We start from the raw sequence: 22,987 nt of genomic DNA, 5'->3' as shown, positions 1-22,987 counted from the left end.
CTCATATGTTAGGGTTGAAGTCCTAGTAGACAGTCCAAGAATGATGGTTTCTACTTACTTGCCAACAAGTACCCCTGTAGAAACTGCCTGGTCTCTCTTAGGAAAAGCCTAAGAACTCACTGGAGGGCTGGGCCGAGGGGCAGGTTCTTCTGTTATGCCGAGTGATGGGTCAAGATGACGTTGACGTTGACCCAGTGTATGTAGCACGACTCCTGCTGTCAGTTTATGTTTCAAATTCTGGACCTCTTCAGACCCCATTTTGGCACGGCACCCAAAGGTGAGCTGGTCGGCTGAGAGGCCATACAGAATGCTGGCCACTTCCCAGCAGTACCTTACCTGTGCTCATCTTTTCCTAGTCCTTTTCTTTTTCTTCTTTTCTTTAATATTTAAAGAAATGAGGAAACAAGCAGCGCGAGTAATGAGATGTCTGATATGTCAAAGAATGGCAGAGCCTGAAATTGACCCTGGGGTCCAAGCTAAAAACCTACTACCGTTTCTAGTTCCTGGACTCTCCCCGTGACCAACATCAGACACATTGCTTCACAAAACCATGTTCCTGGTCCTCTGCCTACTGATTTTCAATGTCTACGGAGGTGGGTGTGACTAGGGCCATCTCTTAAAAGCAGAGGAAGACCCAGGGATGATTCCTGCGGGATTCCGCGGTACTACGCATAAGATGCAGTGAGTCTTCGAGCGGGGCAGCCACAGGCGCGCTTCCACGCGAGGCTCCCAGCCCAGTTCCCAGCCCCTACAGAATGTCTAGGGTCCTTGGTCCCACCTGTCCCCTCAGCTCCCTTCCATCTGAGGCTCCCGCTCTCTCGAGTCTCCTCAGAGCAAGTTCGAGAATCCCGGCCCCGTCGATCTTCTCAGTGCGTGACCGACCGAGGATCCCTCTCCTGGCGACACAAGATGTGTTGTGTTTTGGTTCTAACCGCTAACCCCCGCGATTCCCGCCTTAGGCGAGCTGGGACTCCGGTTCGGGGCCCGGTGGCGCGGGTGCGCGCACGCCGACGTTGAGCGCTGGCTCCACCCCTGCACGATCGCGCGCGCGCGGCTGCGGCGGCTGGGGCGGGGCGAGCCGAGGGGGCGGAGCCGCCGGCGCTGAGGTTGAGGCTGAGGCTGAGGCAGCGGCAGAGGCTGAGGTGGCTGAGGCGGCGGCGAGGGGCTCCTGGCCGGGGCCGCGGGGCCAGCCGAGCCCGCCGCAGCGCCCAGAGCCAGACGTCGGCAGCCCGCGGGCTCAGCGTGACCCGAGGTAAGGCGACGGGAACGCGGGCGGCCGCGTTTATGTAAGCGCGGGGCAGGTGGCTGAGGCCGCGCAGCGCCGGCGGCTGCGGACCTGACCACCGACCCCAGACCCTATAGATCCCGGCCCCGGGCCCGCGGCGGGCTGCAGGGTGGCTGGCGCATCCTCGGGTGGCGCGGTGAGGGCGGGCCGCATCCTCTTGGATGCGGTGCGGTGCGCTGCGCTGCGGGAGGAGGCTGCGCCCAAGACGGCTTGTCCGCTCCTGGAGGCACCGCGTCCGCGTGGGATGCGCTGAGCCGCGGTGAGCCGAGAGTGCGCCCCTCGGACAGGAGGCTGTGCCCGCGGAGGGGACCCTCTACTCCAGGGAGGGGACCTGTGCCCATCGGAGTGGAGGTTGCGCCGGGGAAGTGAACCGTGTGCCGGGCGGAGGGGACCTGTGCTCCGGTTAGGGGACCCTGTACCCCGGGAGGGGACCTTTGCCCAGCAGAGGGGAGACTGCACCCCGGAAGGGGGACCCTGTGCCCTGCAGGGGGAAAGCTGGCCCGGGGATGCAGACCTTGTATCCTAGAGAGGGGACCTGTTCCCAGCAGAAGGGAGGCTGCTCCCGGGGAGGAGACACCTTGTGTCACTCTGAAGCTGCGTCCGGGGATGGGGACCCTGTGTCCTGCAGAAGGGACCATGTGCTTGGCACAGGGGAGGCTGCGCCCAGAGAGTGAATCCTGTGTCCTACAGAGGGGACCTGTGCCGGGAGCAGAAGGGAGGCTGAGCCGGGAGGTGGGAACCCTGTTCTCCGGGAAGGGGAAGATGTACCAGGGGATGGGGACTTTGTGCCGTGCAGAAGGGACCATGTGCTTGGCAGAGGGGAGACTGCGCACAGAGGAGGGGGGCCGAGTGCCCCGCAGAGGTGAAGATGCGTCACAGGGAGGGGGGAACCCTGTAACCTGCAGATGATACTCTGTGCTCAGAGGAGGGAGATCCTAACCCTATACTCCACATAGGGGAGTCTGTGCCCCGTGGTGAGCGCCTTGTGTCCTGCAAAGGAGACACTGCGCTGCCAGGGAGTGGGCACCGTGACCCGGGGAAAGGAGGCTGCTTTTTGGTGGTCTGTGTCCCTCCCGAGGGCTCAGAGTCGGCATGGGGCGCCCTGCGCCTGGGTGACGAAGTTCCGAGTGCCCTGATGATCGTGGGAGCCATCTGGGACATTAGGGACTGGAGGTGAATTTTGAGGCGCTCGCATAGGTAGTCGGAAAATCACTGTGTGGTGACTGTGTGCGAGAGAGAAGGTGTCAGATGGGGCTGTGGACGCTAGACTGTAGTGCCACAGGAGTTGCCTGTCGGTTCGGGATTTATGAGGGGAGTATCCTCACCGTTGTGTCTGGTTGAACGTTAATGTTTTCAGTTAGCAGGTTTGTGTTGTTACTTCTGGAGAGGGCATCTTTTTCCGTCTTTTGAAAACCATCATTGCGTTCCATTCTGAAAGGATAATGAAGTGTCCTGATAGCAAACTTGCTTTCTTACTGTTAGGTGCCGTAATTAAGATGACCAAACCGTAATTTTTACCGAGAATAGAAATAATGTATTACTCTTTGTACCTTTGAAAGGAAGCTGCATTTTCTAAAACTGTTTTTGACACAGTGTCTAAGCTGTTTGAAGGAGCCTGCTGTTTCTTCCTTTCTCGGCAATGAAACTTCTTTACCCTGTTTGCTTGAGAGGGTTCCCTGGAGAGGGAGAGAAGGAGGCAGAAGGTTGGTTGGTACAGTTCCTTTGGAATGAGGATTAATGGTCCCTTGGTAGAGGCTCCTCCAAGGAGATTCACAGCACCGGCACCCCACAACAGGGCTTGATAAATATTGGATGAGACACCCCGGGCTGGGTGCTGTGATCTCACAGTGGTGGGGAGGTGGAATTCACAGGCTTGGTAAGGAATGCATTCTCCATGCCTGGTAGATGTCAAGGGGTTTCAGAAACTGGGCACATTCAGTTACTTCTGCGTCAGCTACGAAGCTCCACTTGGAAGGATCGAAGGAGCCCTTTCTGCAAGGACAATGGTGGAGAGAGAAATTAATGACGTATCTTCCATGATGTGTTCAGTCAGTCATTGCTGCTAGGCCAAGGCAGGAAGATTAGATACTGAGAAACACATCTTGGCTCATAGGCAAATTCACTTCTTTGTGAGTTTTTATGCCATAAAGCATTTAAACTGCTTCAGAATATTTTGGAATTAAAAAAGAACCATTTAAAGCCATCTTGTCCTGCGAATGAACAGTTTGCAACTTGGTCATGTGCTAGACCTTCTCTCTGGAGTTACAGTGCAGGACTCCACAGGCACAGTACAAAACCCACGGACAGTGTGTCTACTTATCACTTTAATAGCATTAACATTTTGAGATAAAATTACAATATTTGCAAAAGTATAGAACTTCAGCTTTTAGGTTTAAAAACTTAAGCATGCATATAATACATTCAGGAAGGCAAGCAATTTATGTGTACATAATACATCCAAAAGGCACACAGAATAGGCTCAACTTCATTCCATTCTGTACTCCACCACTCAGTTATATAATATATAATTATATATATAATTTTTTAATATAATTTTTTTCTGGTACTGGGGAGAGAGTGAACCAAGACCCTGGCACATATTAGGCAAGTGGTTTACTACTGAAGTATATCTCAGCCTTGAGAAATGGTCTCACCATGTTGCCCAGGTTGGCCTTGAACTCATTGTCTACGTAGCCCACGTGGGTCTCAGACTATCAGTCCACCTGTCTTAGGCTCCCAGTATCTGGAAGGTAGCTGTGCTCACCACTATACCACCAATGCAATGTACCAGTATCTGGAATTATGGTCTGTGTCAGTTTTTAAAATAGTAGTGTTTTAAATTTTTCATTAACATCGTAACAGTAGGATTCTAATTTATACATGGGCACAAGAAAGATCTGCTCATATTCTTTAATCCCAAATTTCTGTATCAGTAAGTTGTGTTTAAGAACTGGATTTTATTGCCTTGAGTGCTGTGATTAGCCATGTAAATACACAGGATGAGAGAATATTGTTTAAATAGCTCAGAGGTTATCTAGAAGCAGCTTTTGGAGACTGTCGTCAATGAAGTTATACAGACGTTAAGGAGATGATCAAAGTTAGTGTGAACGCTTGGAGAGGTTCAGTTCTACTGGAAAACTTGGTGGTTTTCAGTGTCTTTCTAACGTGAGAATTTCCAAAGTCCACAGTTTGGTGTGAGGGAAATGGTTAGACTTAAAACCCTTATTTAAGTAGAAAACAGTAAGATCTCCTGAGTAAATCGGGAGCTTGGGGATCATGGGAGAAGGTAGAAGGAGATGGGGGAGGAAGGAAGGGGAGCCGAGAAAAATATATAGCTCAATAAAAAAATAAATAAAATGAACCAACAAATAAATCAATAAAACCCTTTATTTAATGTGTTCATAGTATATGAAGTAGAATAAATAACTAGCAACAATTTTACTTAAAGGCCAGGGTGGTGGTGGCACACGCCTTTAATCCTAGCACTCGGGAGGCAGAGGCAGGCTGATCTCTGTGAGTTCGAGGCCAGCCTGGTCTACAAGAGCTAGTTCCAGAACAGGAACCAAAAGCTACGGATAAATCCTGTCTCGAAAATCAAAAAAAAAAAAAAAAAAAAAAAAAAACCAATTTTACTTAAAAACTGCCCACTAAATCAGTGGTTCTCAACCTTCCCAATGCTGCAAGCTTCATGTTGCAGTGACTCCCAACCATAAAATTATTTTTGTTGCTACTTCATTACTGTAATTTTGCTACTGTTGTTAATTGTAATGAAAATATATGATATGCAGGATATCTAAAATGTGACCCCCTGTGAAAGTGTTGACCCCCAAAGGGCTCAGGTTGAGAATCACTGCACTAGATTAATTAAGGTTTCTTCTTTATTGCTCATGACTGTCTTTCTTGAGGGGTGGATGAAGAAGGTGCAGTAACTAGGCCACCAGAGATCTTTACCTTGCCTTCCATGGCAGTTAGGATCATTGATATTAATAATCAAGTTGTTGTTGCTTTTTTAAAAACAGTTTGATAATACTGCCCGTTGTTCTTCCCGTGTTTATACTCATGTGGTACTCTAGGAATAGGTATGTCAATGACTTTGGTTTCAGGCATGATGGGTTGAGTCCAGATGAAGCAGGAGGGGAATGAAAGTAGCTTAAAGGTGCCTGGTATTTATGTTGAGGAACAGAGTGGAAGCTTTTGGCTCTAGATCAATGATTTTTAAAACCGGATGCTGTTTCTTTCTCATCGGGGGTACCTGTGCTCCAGGTTGTTGTTCTAGTGAGCCTGATGAGGCTAGTTCTGCTTACCCGCAGTTCTCGTTATGGGAATAGTGGAATCCTGAGCAAGACTAGACTCTAATGTCTGTGTACCCTGAGGGGCAAAGGAAGAAGAGGTAGGTGGAAGGAAACAGAATAGGTGTCCAAGGAGTGTGGGGATGTGTTTGGCTATGCCCTGATGCAGCCTTCCAGGCAGAGGGGACTCTGGGGTAAAGGCCTTGACATGTGTTGTTAATATCAGGGAGCCATTGTGGTCAGAAAGGGAGGGAGAGTGGCAGGAAATAAGGCTGGAGAGGTGGGGAGGGCTGCTTCTTGCTGGACTATAGAGGCTGTGGTTAGGGATTTAAATTTTAATCCCAGAGTGATGGGAGATCTTAGGAGGGCTGGCCTGCCTGCTCTTCCCCCTCCCCCCTTTCCCTTTTAGAGAGTTTTGAATATGATAGGAAGGATGTGATCTGGTTTATCTTTCAAATGAATCATTCCGGCTTGTGGATTTTTAGGAGCTTGTCATGTGCCACGCTGTTTCAGATACTTCATAGCTGTAGGCTCAACCAACTGGCAGCCCAAAAGGTGAACATTATTACTGTTCAAGATTTTTATTCATTTATTTTATTTTCATGTATATATGTGTGAGTGTAGACAACGTGGAAGTCAGAGGACAACTTCTCAGATTGTCAGTCCTGCTGAACGGTCTTTCCAGCCTCTTACTGTTAGTCCTTTGTTATAGATGGTACTGTCAAGGCAGGGAACTGTGAGGAGCTTGTTCCAGGTCACACAGTCAGTGGTATAGAGAGATCCTCTATAGCATGCTGCACTCATCCCCCTCACTTCATTGCTCCAGGCAGGAGTAGCTGTGGAGACCAGCGAGGAAGCCCAGGTTGGGGCCCAGCACCGGGGTGGGGGTGGGGGGTGGGGGTGGGGGGTGGGGGTGGGGGGGGTGGGGGGGTGGATTCATCACCGTGTAAGATGCTTTGTTTGTGAGGTGCACCATTGTTTTTTTTATAATCCTGACAGAGGAAGATGGGCCAATTAGAGGATGGCAACACTTCCTTACCACTTAGCATTCATTTACACTCATTGAAAGGACTGACTTTGAGCATAGACTATTACAGTGCTTTTGTGCTTTCATGAAAAAGGATACTGGAGTGATATAATCGCAACACATTGCTTAGAATTGAGTCTTCTGACTTTTAGCTTGGGGTAGTGCCACGTTGGTGGAATTGGAAGCCTGGGAAGGTTGTAGTTTAGGGTAGGGATTAGAACTTGAGATTTGGAAAATGAAGCCTGAGACCTTACTCAGCAGTCATACCAATACACTAACCAGGGGGTCAGTGTGCCATTCCACCACCTAGCTATTTAACTTTTCTGTGCTTCAGCTTTTTATCCTTAGTTCAGGGAGAATAGAATTTGTGTCTTGACAGGCATGGTGGTGCATACCTTTAATCCCAATAAGAAAGAGGCAGTTGGGGTGAGACAGGACTACATAGTGAGATCCTGTCTCAACAACGAAAGAAAGAAAGAAAGAAAGAAAGAAAGAAAGAAAGAAAGAAAGAAAGAAAGAAAGAAAAAAGAAAGAAAAGAAGAAAGCAACCGTCTCAAATGGTTGTCAAGTCAATATGCTGAGCTAATGAAGAAGGTCTAGAATAGTACCTGACTTGCAGTATTTAAGAGAGTTTGCTTAGCTTATTGTTTTTATGATTAGTCATCTGAATGAGCGATTTGGATAAAAATGGAAATTCAAGGACAGGCTCAGGAAAAGGTTGGGCCATATATGTAAATGTAGGTGTCTTTTTGAGTATAGTTGCTGTTTCATATCATAGGCTGGACAGTGAATATGGATGCAGAAGAGCAGAGGTAGGTACTGTGATACTGAAGTGGTGGATACTGAAGAAGAAGGCAAGCAGGAAGGTCCAGTAGCCAGGAATCCAGTGATCAGGTACTTTTCAGTCTTAGGGGTCTGGAAAATACTTCCTTGGATTCGATGAGAGGCAGGCCATCAGTGACTTTGGTGGGGATTTGTAGGCATTAAATGTGAATGACTCTCTAAGGAAGTTTTGTTTAAAGGAAAACAGACTGCTAGAACTCAAAATGGGTGCAATGGTCTAGGCTCCTGTGTATCTTGTTTTAGATAATGATGGTAGAATGTTCTTGACCTGATTGAAATGAACATTGCAGGAAGCAAGTCCTTGAAAAGGTTCTAGGGGCTAAAGGAGAGAGGACATTCAACCCCAGCACAGAGGCAGCTACTGCATCTTGGACCTTCGTTCATTCAAAAGTATTTGGAAGATGTGCCATCCTGGATTAGGAAGAATGGCATAGGACCTGGAATACCGTTCTCACAAGCAAACATGCTCTGTGGTCTTTTTATGGAGAGGTTTATATGAAATGGAATTTTTCTTTATTAAAACGTTCCCTCAGCCGGGCGGTGGTGGCACACACCTTTAATCCCAGCACTTGGGAGGCAGAGGCAGGCGGATCTCTGTGAGTTCGAGACCAGCCTGGTCTACAAGAGCTAGTTCCAGGACAGGCTCCAAAACCACAGAGAAACCCTGTCTCGAAAAACCAAAAAAACAAACAAACAAACCAAAAACCAAAAACCAAAAAACCAAAAACAAAACAAAAAAAACGTTCCCTTGTCTTTAAATTGTCCTCAGTGGAAGGAGAGCTAACATCCTTAGTTATCAGATGTAGCCCTGTTGAGAGGACCTGGCATCTGAAAGCTGTAGAAGGAATGACCGGCTTGCATTTGGAATGTCCCCAACCCCAGAGGAAGGTGACATCGAGGGTGCCAACGTTTACATTGATGTTCATCCTGTTTAACAAAACTCCCATTAAGAGTTTGCTGACATGCCTTGCTTGAATGAGCTTGACTTGTATTCTTTGTGCTTGTTTGGCTACTTAGGATTTGAAGTTAGAAACATCCTTGTTTTCAGTGTGATACTCAGAAGCTTTCCCCATACAGGGCAGAACTCGCTGCTGTTACTCGAGAAACAGGGACCTCCCATGCTTCTTCACACAGGCTTTTCTGGGAACCTGCTTCATGTGTACGGTTGTGGAAGATGCCAGGGACAGGGGGAAGAAGAGCTTACATCAGGGAAGGAGAGTAAGTAAGGCACAACAGATGCTGTCCTTTGAAGTTATTGTATCTGTGACTTGCTAGAAAGAGGTGTGGCTGAGGTCCATATATAGTGTGAGTTTTGTCATTATTTGGAAAGCTGGAGGACAGTGGGGCCATGTGTCAGCAGAGGGCAAGAGGACCTTTCTTGTGAAGGTGTGGTGAAAAGACAGTTAGGGAACACTGCTTGGTAGAGTTGTAGAGGGAACTATGTCGTCTAGTCTATGGAACTGTGGAAGGGACCGTGTCATTGTCTAGTTGGAGATTTGAAGGTGGGGCTGGAGGGACATGTAGGGACAGGTGGTATAGGCAGTGCAGGTTTTTAAAGTGGGGTTAATGCTTTCACGTAATGCAGGCTCAGAGTTGTAGAGGTGAGGAAGGAGAGAAGACAGGAATCTTTCCTTGGTGGTGGGTGCAGGATTGGGCTCAGGAAGAGGAGAGATGAAGCAGAAAACACTAATGCAGACTCAGTTTTTTCTACTATCCCCTCATGACATCATCCTCAGAGGGTGGCAAGATTTCTCTGTGCAGGCAGTCAGCTCTGTACCAGACATCAGCAGTGTCCTCTGCTCCTGTCCGGTTGGATACTGTCTGCCTGGAGCATGATAGATCCCTAGGCTCAGGGCTCTGTCTTTAAGATGACCTCCACTTCAGGCCCAGTGGTTTGTCTGGACCTCTGGAACTTCTGACTGACAAGTCAGGGTTCTCACAGCCCCTCGTCAGAGTGGCTTCCAGAAAGGAACCACTCTATTCACATTTACATTTTATTATAGAGGGTATTTTGAAGGACACAGACACAGAACCTATGAAGAAGTCCCACGTGTGTTCTTGAAGGGCACTGCATGCAGCAGCTTTGACCCTAGGGCACTTTGTAGCTTGTGGGTGGTTCTTGTTCAGCTTTCCATGAGCTGCCACACGCTGAACAGTCCAGAAGCTCCAACCATGTCTTGTAGCCACGATTTCTTTCCTCTGATACCTGTTCATGGCATAGGTCACTCCAATAGCCTGTGTGGGAGCCCAGCTGGGTGTGTCTGGTCAGTCTTCTTGATCCTCCACCCTTTAAGAAGTATTTTTTAATTATATTTTTTGAGATTTTATGTATTTTATTGTTCCTTTGCTTTGTGAAACAGGGTGTCAGTATGTAGTTTAGGCTAGCCTTGAACTCACAGAGATACACCTGCCTCAACCTCTTGAGTGCTGGGATTAAAGGCATGTACCACATGCTAGTTAGGGTTAGGTTACTATTGCTATGATAAAACACCATGACCAAAAGTAATTTGGGGAGGAAAGGGTTTATTTGGCTTACACATCCATATCACTATTCATCATGAAGGAAGTTAGGACAGGAGCTCAAATAGGGCAGGAACCTGGAGGCAGGAGCTGATGCAGAGGTTATGGAGGGGTGCTGCTTACTGGCTTGTTCCCCATAGCTTGCTCAGCCTGCTTTCTCATAGAACACAGTACCATCAGCCCAGGGATAGCACCACCCACAATGGGCTGGGCTCATTCCCATCTATCATTAATTAAGAAAATGCCCTATTGGCTTGCCTACAACCTGATCTTCTGGAGGCATTTCTCAGTTGAGGCTCTTTCCTCTCTGATGATTCTAAGTTTGTGTCAAGTTGGCATAAGAGCCACCAGCACAACCACCATTCCTGTCTCATATGTATTTTTTCTAGCTTCTCCCAAATACCCCCACCTCTCTATCCCCAACCCTTCCCACTTCTTGCCTACCCTCTTTAAATAATCTACTGAGTTCAATTTGTGCTGATCATATGTTAGGCATGGAATCATTCACTGGAGTGTGGCTGACTTACTAGGGCTCCACCCTTAAAAAAATTTCTTCTCCTGCCCTAGAAGCCATTAACTATCAGTGGCTTCTCAGTTAGGAGAGACCCATTCCCTCTCTGTTTTAATATTATTTATTTTATGTGTGTGTGTGTGCGCACATGTGCACGGCCTCTGAATGCTACACATATCATTAGAGATAAGGATGACTTTGGGAACTGGTTCTCTCATTTCACCATGGGTTCTCTGGATTGAATTCAGGTCATCAAAGTTGTGTAGCAAGTGCTTTCCCCCCTGAGCACTCTCACTAGGCTCTTGTTGACTTCTTTGTGCAGCATTCTCTATTCTGAAGTGGGTCTTATTTGTCGTCGGACATGGTAGGTCAGGGAACTGTTAGGGAAGCTCTTGTCACTCTTGGGTGGTGATACTGAGGACAGACATTTTGTATCAGATTACCCACTAGTATACAATGTGTAGCATTTTTTGTGCTTACATAGTCTTTGAAATCACATGTTGTCTGTAAGTCACAAGCTTCGTAAGTTTTAAGTTGGTAGAACTGCTATGCTCAGGGAGATCCTTGCTCTTGGGTCAGTTCTCTTATAGGAGATCCCAGGGCTGATGTTTTTCAGATCAATCATGAAACTCATGTAAAGAGATTCAGTGACTTCTTGGGAGAGCTGGCTATTATTTAGCGAACAGTTCCTAAGCTCTTACTGTGTGTCATGCATGGTTAGTCTTGTTTGGTTCTCATGCTGATTTTGGGAGGACACTGTTCTCTGGGGTGGCCACCACCCCTTTTCATCGTTGAGAAGTTGCTCTCTGGGCTTACCTGAGTGGCTGCCTGCCCAATCTCCCTTTTCCCACTATGTGTCCTTTCAGTTTGTTCTTGGATAGCAGCCAAGTAGTCTCTCCTGCTTGAAACCCCGCACCTGTTCCATCTCAGGTGCTCCCAGCCAGCCCCTTCTGTCTCCTACCCCCAGTCTGCCCTTGGTCTCTAGCCAGCTCTCACGTATTTCTGCACACACATTCATATGTATGTGCTCTGTCACTCTGGTTGTTTTTTATCGTTTGTCTATACCTTACTCCCTCCTTTCATACAAATACAACTACCTGGCAGGATCAGAAGCTCCTGGAAAGCAGGACTGGTTCACTATATGTCCTGAGGCCCAGAACAGTGGCTGGCAGATGGCAGGTACTTTTAAATCCTTGCTGAATGGGGGAGTAACTTTTTCTTATTCCTTCTGTAGGTGGTAAGTGATAGAGCCTGAATTGAAGAAGTTGTCTGCCTCTGCAAACGTATGCTTTTCTGCCTTACATGCTGCCCCCCCACATCCTACTGTACTTACTGAATCAGTCATGTATTTATGCCCATATGTCTGTGTTATCTCCAGACTTCCTTGCTTTTCTTTGTAGAATAGAAACATTTACAAAACATTCAAAATTGTTATAAAATCATAAAGTACAATATAGTAAATTAATCTGTTGAAAACAGGGTGCTCACATCCTGGGGAAAAAAAGTTGTGCCTCAACAACATCATCTTACACTCTTGGGCGGCGTGTGGTTGAAATGCATTCCCTGAAGTGATAACAGCATTTGAAAGTCGGGTGCTCTGGGAGGTTTCAGAAAAAAGTGGCCAGACAGAATGAAAAATCTATGTGATTCAACTGTGGAGGCTTACAGGAATTAAAATTGGAGAAAGTGTAGCTTATCAACTGCTTGGTTGAGAACCAAGCAGGAGAGTAATCCAGAATTTAAGGATTTGTGGGGAATAATCCCAGCTTGGTTCTGAATCTGCCCCAGCTTCTTTGAATGTGAAATGAAGATGCTAAAGTGGTAGCTTCTAAGGTTCTTTAGTTTTCCAGCAAATACTGATTGTAGAATTCTTGTGCAGGCGTAGTTAATAGCACATGCCATGCCCTTGTGTTCTGGCTGCTAAGGTCCATACAGGGCTAGCACTTGGCACACAGATGTCCCTTTGGGTCAATGACTGTTGAGAGGGTGCTGTATTGGAGGAGGGTTCTGAAGAGTTGAACAGATTTGGGGCAGGATTGAAGAAAGTGAAATAAGGGACTCTGGTCTTGTGAGGAAATACAAGACTTCAGAGGGCCAGAGTTGGTAAACCCTTTTGCACTTCATTTGGTACAGAAGAACTAGGTTGTCTATTGTCTCGAACTTAGCAGTTATGTGAGGCAGGCGGATCTCTTGTGAGTTCGGGGCCAGCCTGGTCTACAAGAGCTAGTTCCAGGACAGGAACCAAAAAGCTACGGAGAAACCCTGTCTCAAAAATCTAAAAAAAAAAAAAAAAAAAGAAAAAAAAGTACAACCCAAACACACTAACCACATGATGGCTAGCCTACTCTGGGTGAATTGGGTCTATTGAGAAAGGGAATTTATTTGAGGCTCTTAGCGTAACCTCAGAGCTCTTCCAATCTGACACCTCTTAAGCTTTGTGTCTCTTTTTGTGTACCAGGCACCTACTTCTGAATCTTGTGGGGGTGTTGGATTGGCAGAGCTTATCACCTGTATGTATCCTGGCTGCATGAGAGCAGATGGGATTTTGTGCTGCCTCAGAGAGGGTGCACTCATTACCTGGGTGGCTCCACCCCCAACACACACCTCACACAAGAATGGGAGGAAGCCCTTAGTGTTAATTTACACATATTCTAGGCCTGAGTACAAATGGCCCGAGACCCATCTATTTGAAGGTAAAAGCCCCAAGAGACTCATGTACTTGGGCCACAGTTCAAGGTGCAATGACTTAATTGTTCATGTCCAAACTGTTCTAGATAGGAGGAAAATTACTTACATCAGATACATGTTTATTAGTCTCCATGAATACAGATTGATTTCTTTCTGGGGAAATATCCACCCAAAATAACAATACAGCCAAATTGTTATTCTGGAACTGAATTTATCACTTTGTATTTGGGTTTATTATTATTTTTTCCCATGTAACATCATGTTCTTTTGTGGAATACCCCAGGGGATTATTTTTCCTTTCATAATACATTGACAATTTATTTTCATTAAAATGCTATCTAAACTTTTGCAGAGCCTCACGCAATAATTTTTTGTTGTTGTTTAAATTTCCAGTTCCAAGAAGGTAGTGGCGTAATCAGTGAATGGTAAGTAACTGCTTCAGTTAGGAACTGGTTTGGGAATGAAGCTGCAGCGTCTTTGTTTCATAAGATGTGGAGTTCAGAGGAGGGAATCATAAGGATTTCAGAGCTACACTTGGGATCACAGAGTTCAACCTAGATTTCACCATTGCTGGAACTCTGTGAAAGAAATTGGCTTGCATAACATCTCAGTCGGCTTTTGGAAGTGCTCCGAGGAAAACCTCTGTCTGGATTCTGCTAACCAGCTGTCCGTTGGCACTTACGCCGTAGAGCTACCAGCAACAGAGACATTGACTTACACTCTTGGAATTTTTCCCCTGTGTATTTCTTGGTGCCTCATCGTAGATGATTATTGCCCACATGCAGATGACTGAGTGACATATTTGATCATTTCACACAAATGCTTTCTGTTCTTTAATTTTATCCCCCTAGTGAAACTGTATAAGGACAGTGATTATATTTCCACAGAAATATAGGCTGGTACTGTGTGACCTGCAGGACACTCCCAAATGTATGCCTCTTGTGCATGCTGAGCATGTAGTGCCCACTCTGCTTGCCTAAAGTTTTCTCTGTGTTGATCAGCCGTAGGTACACATCAGATGGGCATAAAGGGCAAACTCTTTGTGGGTTTAGGATTGTTTAATCCCGAAGACCCTGGCTGGAGCAAAGGGAGGTTTTCCTTTTTCTCAGCAGCAGTTGTGAGCACTGGGATTCACTGGGCTATGTTAGCTGCACCTTGTCACAGTCTATCGAAGAATTGACCCAGGAATTTTCTTGATCTTACTGACTGCGAAAGGAAGCAATACATAATGCAAATAGGATCCAATTACGTCTGAAGGTTCATTTTTCAGAGTGCTCTGGGAAGATGAGGAAGAAAATCAAATTGCTTGTTTTAGTTTAAGAATTTTCTTTCAGGTCTGGGTTGTGACAGTATCACTATAGTCCAGTTTTGGAGCTTTCCCATTGCATTGAGTGCCCTCCATGGCTGTTTTCAGTTATTTTCATTGTAACCTGCAGTGGCTGCTTTTGTGTCAACTTGAAACAAGCTATAGTCATTAGAGAGGAAGGAGCCTTAGCTGAGGGAATGCCTCTATAAGATCCAGCTGTAAGGTATTTTCTCCATTAGTGATCAGTTGTGGAGGGTCCAGTCCATTGTGGGTCATGCTGTCCTTGGGCTCGTGATCCTGGGTTCTCTAAGAAAGTAGGCTGAGCAAGCCAGGGGAAGCAAGCCAGTAAGCAACTCCCTTCAATGACCTCTGCATCAACTCCTATCTCCAGGCTCCTGCCCTGCTTGAGTTTCTGTCCTGATTTCTTTTAGTGATGAACAGTGATGTGGAAATGTAAGCTTATGTTTCATCACAGCAACAGAAACTTTTAACTAAGACCCAGCCCCTGCTGTAGGTCATCTGCATGCAATCTCTAGATTCCCTTTTGTCAGCCCTTCATCTTATTGAAATCAGGTCCTAGGCAGACTTCTCTGCAGGGTGTAGCTCACTTACATGCATCTAAGGCTCACCCACCCTGCAGGTTTGCAGTAGTAGTCTGCTCTTTTGTTATGTGTATGTATCACATCCTGGTCATCTCTTACCAGAAATGATGTTAGATTAGGCTGTTTCCACTTTGTAACAATTACAAATTATGCTACTCCAAACATTAGTAAAATGTCTTTGTGTGGATGTGTTTGCCCATTTCTGTCATTGAGATTGGTTTTCCATTGCCTTCCACTGGGCTGGAGAGATGGCTCAGCTGTTAAAGGCTAGGTTCACAGCCATTGCCTTCTACTGAGGAGTTCTCTCCATCATGTGCCTTGGTTATTCCCAGGATGAATTATCTGAATTATCTTGGCATAATGTTGAGCAGAAACTATGTGGGTCTCTTAAGATGGCAGTCTTATGTCAGATCCTCAGTAGTATTTGTGTGTGTGTGTATGTTTTACTCATTCATCAGAAGAGAAAATCAACTGTAATGTTTGAACCATGGAACCCCCTAAATTAAACCTACATTCAGCCTATAAAAACACATATCCAATAATATGAAAATATGTGTAGCATGACCTAGATACTCATATTCATGAGAGGTATGAAGAGCAGGATCATCTCTGTGGGCTGTCTTAGAACAATTTCCAGGATGTACTGAGTGCGAATGTTTAGTGAGCTTCCTTCATGTTGAAATGCATGCTGGCAGCCGGGCGGTGGTGGCGCACGCCTTTAACCCCAGCACTCGGGAGGCAGAGACAGGTGGATCTCTGTGAGTTCGAGGCCAGCCTGGTCTACTGGTCTACAAGAGCTAGTTCCAGGACAGGAACCAAAAAGCTATGGAGAAACCCTGTCTCGAAAAATCCGAAATGCATGCTGGCTAGATGCTTGTATAAGAAGAGGTGGGAATGGAGGAGTGTGGTCACAGCAGGATGTAGACGTGATAAAAAAGAAAAGATGGGTCACTGCACTGTAACAGTACACCTTATACTGTATATCAGTATACAGTAAACTGATACAGGCTAGCCTTTGGAGATATAGATGCTTCATATACCGGTGAAGTAGATAATTAGGATATATGGTGACTATGTGGGATGCAAGTAGAGACCCAAGTAGAGCAAGTGAGAGAAAACAGTATATTGACTGGATTCTTTAAGGGTAAAGCTAGAAGAACCAAATGAAATGATCTGTCTTGATAGATTTGTTTCTCAAGGGTCAGGAGTTAAATGTGTGAGGCTATACTGTGTGTATATGGTTTCAAACATGGGCTGATCATAACAGAAGCCAGGATTCCCCTTGCTCCAGAAGGTTTCAGATAAGGTCAGGAGGGGCTGGAATGTGGTGTTGCATTGGAGTTGGGTGGTCTTTAATAGTACAGGGCAACGCAGATGCATGTGATCTCACACAGGTACTCTGGGAAGGCCCAGAAGCAATGCCTCTCAGTATCAGTGAGCGCACTCACATACCCTGTGCGGTGGCTCACAGAAGACATCTCTGGGATGTCTGTTGGTGCCAGGAAGAGAGGAAAGGCTCAGGGCCAACCTGAGGGAGCCCTTCACGAACAAAGAAAGGGAATCATGATTAATTAGGTCATAGAATAAAGTTCAGGTCACTCTCCACTAATACAGCCAGCTGACCAGATAAGCATGTAAATATGGAAGAATGGACAGCTCTTCCTCGTGGAAGAGTGCCAGTCAGTGCAGAAGGAACAAGGAAGGGCCTAGTCTAGCCAGGGTAGGCAAACACTGTGGTCACAGTGCTGGGATCCCAGGATGGGTGTTCCAGAGGTCAGTGCTAAGATTAGTGGGAAAAAGTTGAGGAGAAAAGGGGTTTTTGCCTTGAAACAGAACATCTTTACCTCAAGTTCTTTATTTATTAAAAAGGGAAAAAGTAACTTTAGAGTGGAGAGAGGCAACAGATAGTCCCTCACCAGGGGTGACCTGGCCTGCAGTGAGCTTGCCTACCTCATGCGGTCCTCTAGTGTCCCTACACAACCAGGGACACTACATTATCTAATGAGGAAAGAACTCGAACTGCTCCGTTAGGGGTCACCGTCAGTGCTTGGGCTGTGCATATACAGCAGAGAAAAGGAAGGCTGGGGACGCTCGCTTTGCTTAGAGGACGTAGAGAAGCCACAGCAATGAGATATAAGGTGGGGTGCCCAATGGGATCCTGGGGAGAAAAGGTTAGTGGGAAGCTGCCACAGTTAATGGTCCCACACCGAGTTCATTTCTCAGTTTGACAGTCTCCTACCCAGTCTTTCCCAGTGCTCACAGCTCAGATCCCTGTGCTTATGCTTTCAGGAGTGGTGAAGTGAAGGGTGTATGGACTCTAAAATCTCAAAATAAAAGATTGAGAAAGAATGTATAGAAAGAGCGCACCCAGCCGGGCGGTGATGGCGCACGCCTTTAATCCCAGCACTCGGGAGGCAGAGGCAGGCGGATCTCTGTGAGTTCGAGGCCAGCCTGGTCTACAAGAGCTAGTTCCAGGAGAGGAACCAAAAGCTACGGAGAAACCCTGTCCTGGAAAATAAATAAATAAATAAAGAAAGAAAGAAAGAAAGAAAGAAAGAAAGAAAGAAAGAAAGAAAGAAAGAAAGCACACCCAGAGCAACACCTCTGCCTCTGGAGTGCTGGGATTAAAGGCGTGCGCAACCACCGTCCAGCTTGTGTTCTTCTGTTGCTGAGAGGGTTCAGGTCACTGCATCCTCCTGGAAATCCTGGTTGCCTCTCTAGCTGCAGTGTGCAGCACTTTGCAGATGTCCCTTCACATATGGGTGGACACGGGCCCTCAGGGGCAGGAGTGCTTCTCTCCATCCTCAGGAAAAAATGAGCCCTCAGCTGACCCAAATCTAGAGGTGCATTTGAGTGTTTGATTCCCGATATGGAATGAATATTTCCTACATTAGCTTCTTGCCTTCCTTGATTTTTGGCTTTGGTTTCCTTCATTTTTCCTTCCTTACCCAAAAAGAAGAGGTTTTTTTTTTTTTTCTTTACATAGTTAAATGTGTTGGTCTTTTCCTTTATGTCTTTGGGATATTATATCTCATCTAAGAACATTTCTCTCTATTATTATTCATTTTATTGTAGTGGTTGTTTTGCCTTTCACATTAGCTGATTCATATGAATTTTTTTGTAGCTTGAGGTTGGCCTAATATGTTAGCCCACATTTTTGCCCCATGCCCCCAGGCCAAGCATCCTCACTGTAGAAGTCTCATCAGTTATCCTCCAAGACTTGTTAATGTGGGGATTTTGTATGTGATTATAGCCACAGCTTGCAATTATATTTCATGGCGTCTACATAAAGAATCCCATTCTGAGCACATGGTCTACTTATGGTATTATAATATCAAATGCCCACTTGTAGCATTAATGGTCTAGAGTCTTGGATACCCTGTGGTTTGTGCTGCATGGATGGTGGTAATAATGAGCAGGCTGCTTCTTTGACCCTTACCTCTCACTCAAGTCCCCTCATGCTGCCATTAAATGGGGAGGGTCATTGTAGTTGTTCTGTACGTGTTATCTGTGGCAAGGGACTGCCTCTCCCCAGTTTGCTGAGGACTCTTAAGGGTCATCTTTGTCACGAGCAGCATTGGGACTTACTGTCTGCATCCACTGCATCTGCCGAGATGGCCATGGTTTCCCTCTACCATCTCATCTCTAAATACAGAAAAGTCAGGATGGGCTTCCTGACATCCTGCATTCTGAGGGAAACCTGCTCTTAACACACTGCAAACCCACAGTTTCTGTTTAATACCGTCTTCAAGAGGAAACTCTTCCCACTTCCAGCCCCCGAGCTTTTCCAGTTTTTTGAGACGTGCGTTACAGACTGCACAGTATCCCTAGTGGTGTAAATATTTAGCACCTTGCTTTCCAGGTAGGGGACAAAGCCTGATTTGGAACATTTGCCAATTTTGTTGGTTTATATTTTAGTTCAGCTTGCCAGTGTGCTATCACCTGGTTGGCGGAACTGCTGAAAGTGTGGCGTTGTTGGGAAGCAGGTGACAGCTCTCCTCTCAGTGTTTTCATGTGACCGTTCCCTGGAAGAGCCCTGTGCTATCCAGTCCATGCTTCTACCTCTTCAGGTGACTGCTGCTGACCCGTGCTGCCATGGCGTCCTTAGTCTTGGCTTGAATACCTGCCATGTTTATCTTGAAGTAGTTGCAGTGTCCTGAGCCTGTAAGCTATGGCTGCTCTGGGTTCTAGTTTTGTTGACTCCGCAACATGGGTTGTGATAAGAGCTCTGCTTAAATGTGGTGGTGCCACTGGCTTAAATTCATACATCTTCTCATCCTTAGCATAAACTAGGCCTTGCTCTATTCATTTGCTTACCTAGTCATTAAACAGATTTTTCTGAATTCCTGCTGTGTGCCTGTTATGGCACATTTTGGAGTTGGAAGTGTGGTAGTACGTACAAAGATCAGCCAGTCTTGTCCTCATGAAGCATCTCTCATTTGGCTGACACATCAATAGACTGTCCCTGACAATTTTCTCCTTACGCAGACTTCCACTTAATTTTGCCCCTGGCATTATTTTAAGTCAACCTGATTTCTTCCACTGCTTGGGTTGTGAAATTTCCTGCTTTGATGTTAGTTGACATTCAGCTTCACTACATGTATGATTGTTTCTGATTTTACTAACTTCTTACGATTAAAAGGCAAAGAAGTTGAATTATGATTTTACATTAGAAAAGGTTAATGCTTAAAGGGCTATAACAGTATAGTAATTGGAAATTTGATGAAATAGTACTTTTTATGGCATTAACTGTCACCACTGAGTGAATGGTAGTGAGCCTGGTTTAGTGAGTCACTCCTAGAGAGGGCAGGAGGTGGTGTGGGCTTTAGTTTCCTATGGTGAATGTGTCTTTGGACAGCTTGGTGGCTCTGAGGATTGGGAGCCTGGTCATCTACCCATTCACAGTATGTTTAGTGTGCTGGGTATAGTGATGAGCTGTGGGTGAGAAGGTGGATCCTCTGAGTGTGAGCTTCGTGAGGAGGAGGCACTGGTGAACCCAGATGGTGCCTGGATGGTGATGGGCTGGGCGTTTGGATGTAAGCCAGGAGACCCCGGAGCCCCATCTGCTCATCATTCTGCATACTGGGTTGGGTTTCTGCTCTTCTAATCCTTTGCAAATTAATTCGTCTTTACTTTAAACAGCATTATTTTATTTTAATAAGAAAATGGCTCTATTTATTTGGAACAATTCACAAGACTCTAGAGACCAGCTTCCTTCTCAGGTTTCTTGGAGGAGGTTTCAGAGGAGCAGAGAGTGTGATAGGGAAGGCCTGGAGTTACTGTGGTCAAAGGAGGGAGGCCTGGATTGTGGCAGGCCTGTGCTGAGACCCATAGTCTTAATTCTCTTCCCTTGATCCCTGCTGCTCTGCTGGAGTGGACAGTTCCCTCCTCCTTTCCTTTGTGTGGTGACTGACCTTTCTCATCCTTCCTACAGTGTTATAACTGGTTGGTTTGATTGATTCAAAACATGAACATAGCAGAAAGTGTTTTGGGAGTATACATGGTTTCTATTTTTAGTACAGTTATACCTTGGAATTTAGTTCTTCAAGGTAACAATTATGAGAGCAAGTCTCAGTCTGGAAGTTGATCACTGTTATTTCATCTTGTCTCCCCTCCTCTGCCTTTCTCTTTTTCCTTCTTTCCCTCCCTTTCCTTCTCTTTTTTCCCCTCTCCCCTCTTCCCCCTTCCTTCCCCTGTTTTTTCCCCTCCCCTTCCCATAGCTCCCCTTCCTACTCTCTTCTTTCTCTTGAGATAGTGCCTTGTTTTGTAGCCCAGCTGGCCTTGATCTTTCTGCTTTAGCCTTGTAAATGCTGTATTACCCATGTATACCACCATACCTGGTCTGAATATTACCTTTAAAAATCAGAGCTTAGGAGTCCTTGTCTAAAGTCAAATTTCCTCCATTGCTGTGTTCCATTAGATTATTAAAGAGGGACATGTATTTACCCCCATAAGTCACCTGGTCATGACTGATACCAGTAGCACAGAACACAGGAAAAACACAGCTTCCTATAAATATTAAAGCAGTGCCTAAAACTAGGGACTGTTCCAAATCCCAGTTGACTCGAAGGACATGGTCCCTGTAGCTGTTTCTAGCATCATACTTGAATCTAACCCTTTACCTGAATAATCATTTAAGAAATTATTTTAATAGCCTCCATTTCTGTAAAAATAAGAGCTGTGCAATCTATACTTTTTAAAATTCTTTTTTTTGTCTGTGCACATATGTGTGAATGTATAAAGACCAGAGGTCATTGTTGGATGTTTTCTTCAATCACGTTCCACCTTTTTGTTTTGTTGCTTTTTTATTTGTTTGTTTTTGTTTCTTCGAGACAGGGTTTCTCTGTGTAACAGCCCTAGTTGTCCTGGAACTCAATTCTGTAGATCAGGCTGGCCTTGAACTCACAGAGATCTGCCTACCTCTGCCTCCCGAGTGCTGGGATTAAAAGTGTGCACCGCCACCACCTGGCTTTCCATTTATTTTTAAAATTTTATTTATTATTATTTCTGTCTCTGACTCCCCCCTCCCCCCCTTCGCCCCGTGCATATGTGCGTGAGTTCATGCGAGCACATGGTCACTTATGCAGGCCAGAGCACAACTTTTTGGAGTTCTGGGGATTCAACTCAGGCAAAATTTCTGCAGGGCAAGTTCCTTTACCTGCTGAGCCATCTCACTGGCCTTCCACCGTATTTTCTGAACAGGGTATCTCTCTGAATTTGGAACTTTCTGATTCTGCCTGGCTTGTTGGAAGACCGGTTTCCACACCCACCCTGCACTGGGCTTACAGGTAACCCCACCTCCATCCCCCAGTCCCCTTGTGGTTGATGGGGATTAAATTCAGGTTCTCCTATTTGCATGACAAGCACTTTGCTGACTGAGCCGTCTCCCTGGGCTCTCTTACTTATTTTCTTGAACTTAGAGCCTAGGTCCTAAAGATGTCCAAATTGCTATTATTCCTAGTGTTTTGAAGTTAAAGAAAGCACAATCTCCCTTCTGCAGCTGATAGGGGGCTCTGTTAGTTGCCAGTGGATCAGAATAGTTTTGGTGTCTCAGATCACACCCCATAGCTGACACAATTGGAACAATGAAAACCAGGAAACCAAAGGCTCTAAAATCAGCTCCCAAGCAGGCAGTCTCTAAGGAAGGAAGCAGCCCCACCACTGCCCGTGCTGCCTGGGGCTTCACTTAGTCACTTGTCCTCGGCTGGGAGCCAGACCCTGGCTGGTGTGGACCAGGGTGTTATACAGTTTGCCTGTTGTTCTGGGCTTTTCTCTATATTTCCAGTCAACTCTCAAGGTTAGGAGAACCCTTGAAGACCCAGGTGAGGTACCAGGCCTCCTCTACTGGTGTCAGCTATGGCCACCCAAGTCTGCTTATGGCTCACCCTGCAGGCTTCCTGAAACATCCCTCTCATCCTGTAGATAACACAAGATATAGGCATTGGTGAGTGCTGAGTCCTCTCTCTGGTCCTTGCTGTTGCAGTGGTGTTTCACTCTCGCCTCAGTGATTCTGGAAGTATGATTGTCCTGTTTTGGTAAAGATTCAGGTGTTAGAAATTTCTGGAACTTCTGAAATCTCTTGTTGTACATGCACAGGCATTCCTGTTACTGTCTCTGCCTTTTGGCCAGGCCTCTCTGCAGAAGAGGCCCCTCCACTGCTAACCCGGAGGAGCTGCAACATCTCGTCTCAGGGCTCCTTACCAGAGGATTGGGGGCTTGGTGCGGTGCAGTCTGGAACCCTGGAAGCCCCTGCTGTCCAGGCTCCTTATACATATCCTATCCCTGGTCCCCTAGACAGTGAAGGTCCTGGTGGGCTTCAAGTTCACCTGGTTCTCCCCTCCAGCCCTCTTTCACAGCCAGCTCTTCCAGCTTGCCTCTGGCAGATTTTGTTGCAAAGGAATGAAGCATGGTCCTTG

General features: G+C 46.1%; 1 protein-coding gene across 5 annotated transcripts in view; it reads left to right on the top strand.

Moving 5' to 3' along the window:
- Window positions 1-1,091: 1,091 nt before the first annotated feature.
- Window positions 1,092-22,987, top strand: part of Adarb1 (adenosine deaminase RNA specific B1) — a 125,637-nt gene continuing 103,741 nt past the window's right edge. For 4 of the 5 annotated variants that reach the window (XM_057794395.1, XM_057794393.1, XM_057794397.1 and 1 more), the window contains exon 1: window positions 1,092-1,252. The gene's annotated coding sequence lies outside the window, so the exon portion shown is untranslated. Of the gene's footprint in view, window positions 1,253-21,773; window positions 21,860-22,987 lie in introns of all 5 variants that reach the window. The other variant, XM_057794394.1, reaches the window with a different exon arrangement.

This window comes from Chionomys nivalis, chromosome 19 (assembly GCF_950005125.1).
Source record: "Chionomys nivalis chromosome 19, mChiNiv1.1, whole genome shotgun sequence".
Lineage (NCBI taxonomy): Eukaryota > Metazoa > Chordata > Mammalia > Rodentia > Cricetidae > Chionomys > Chionomys nivalis.
Note: the sequence above shows the minus strand (reverse complement) of the source record. Positions and strands in the feature narration are given on the sequence as shown.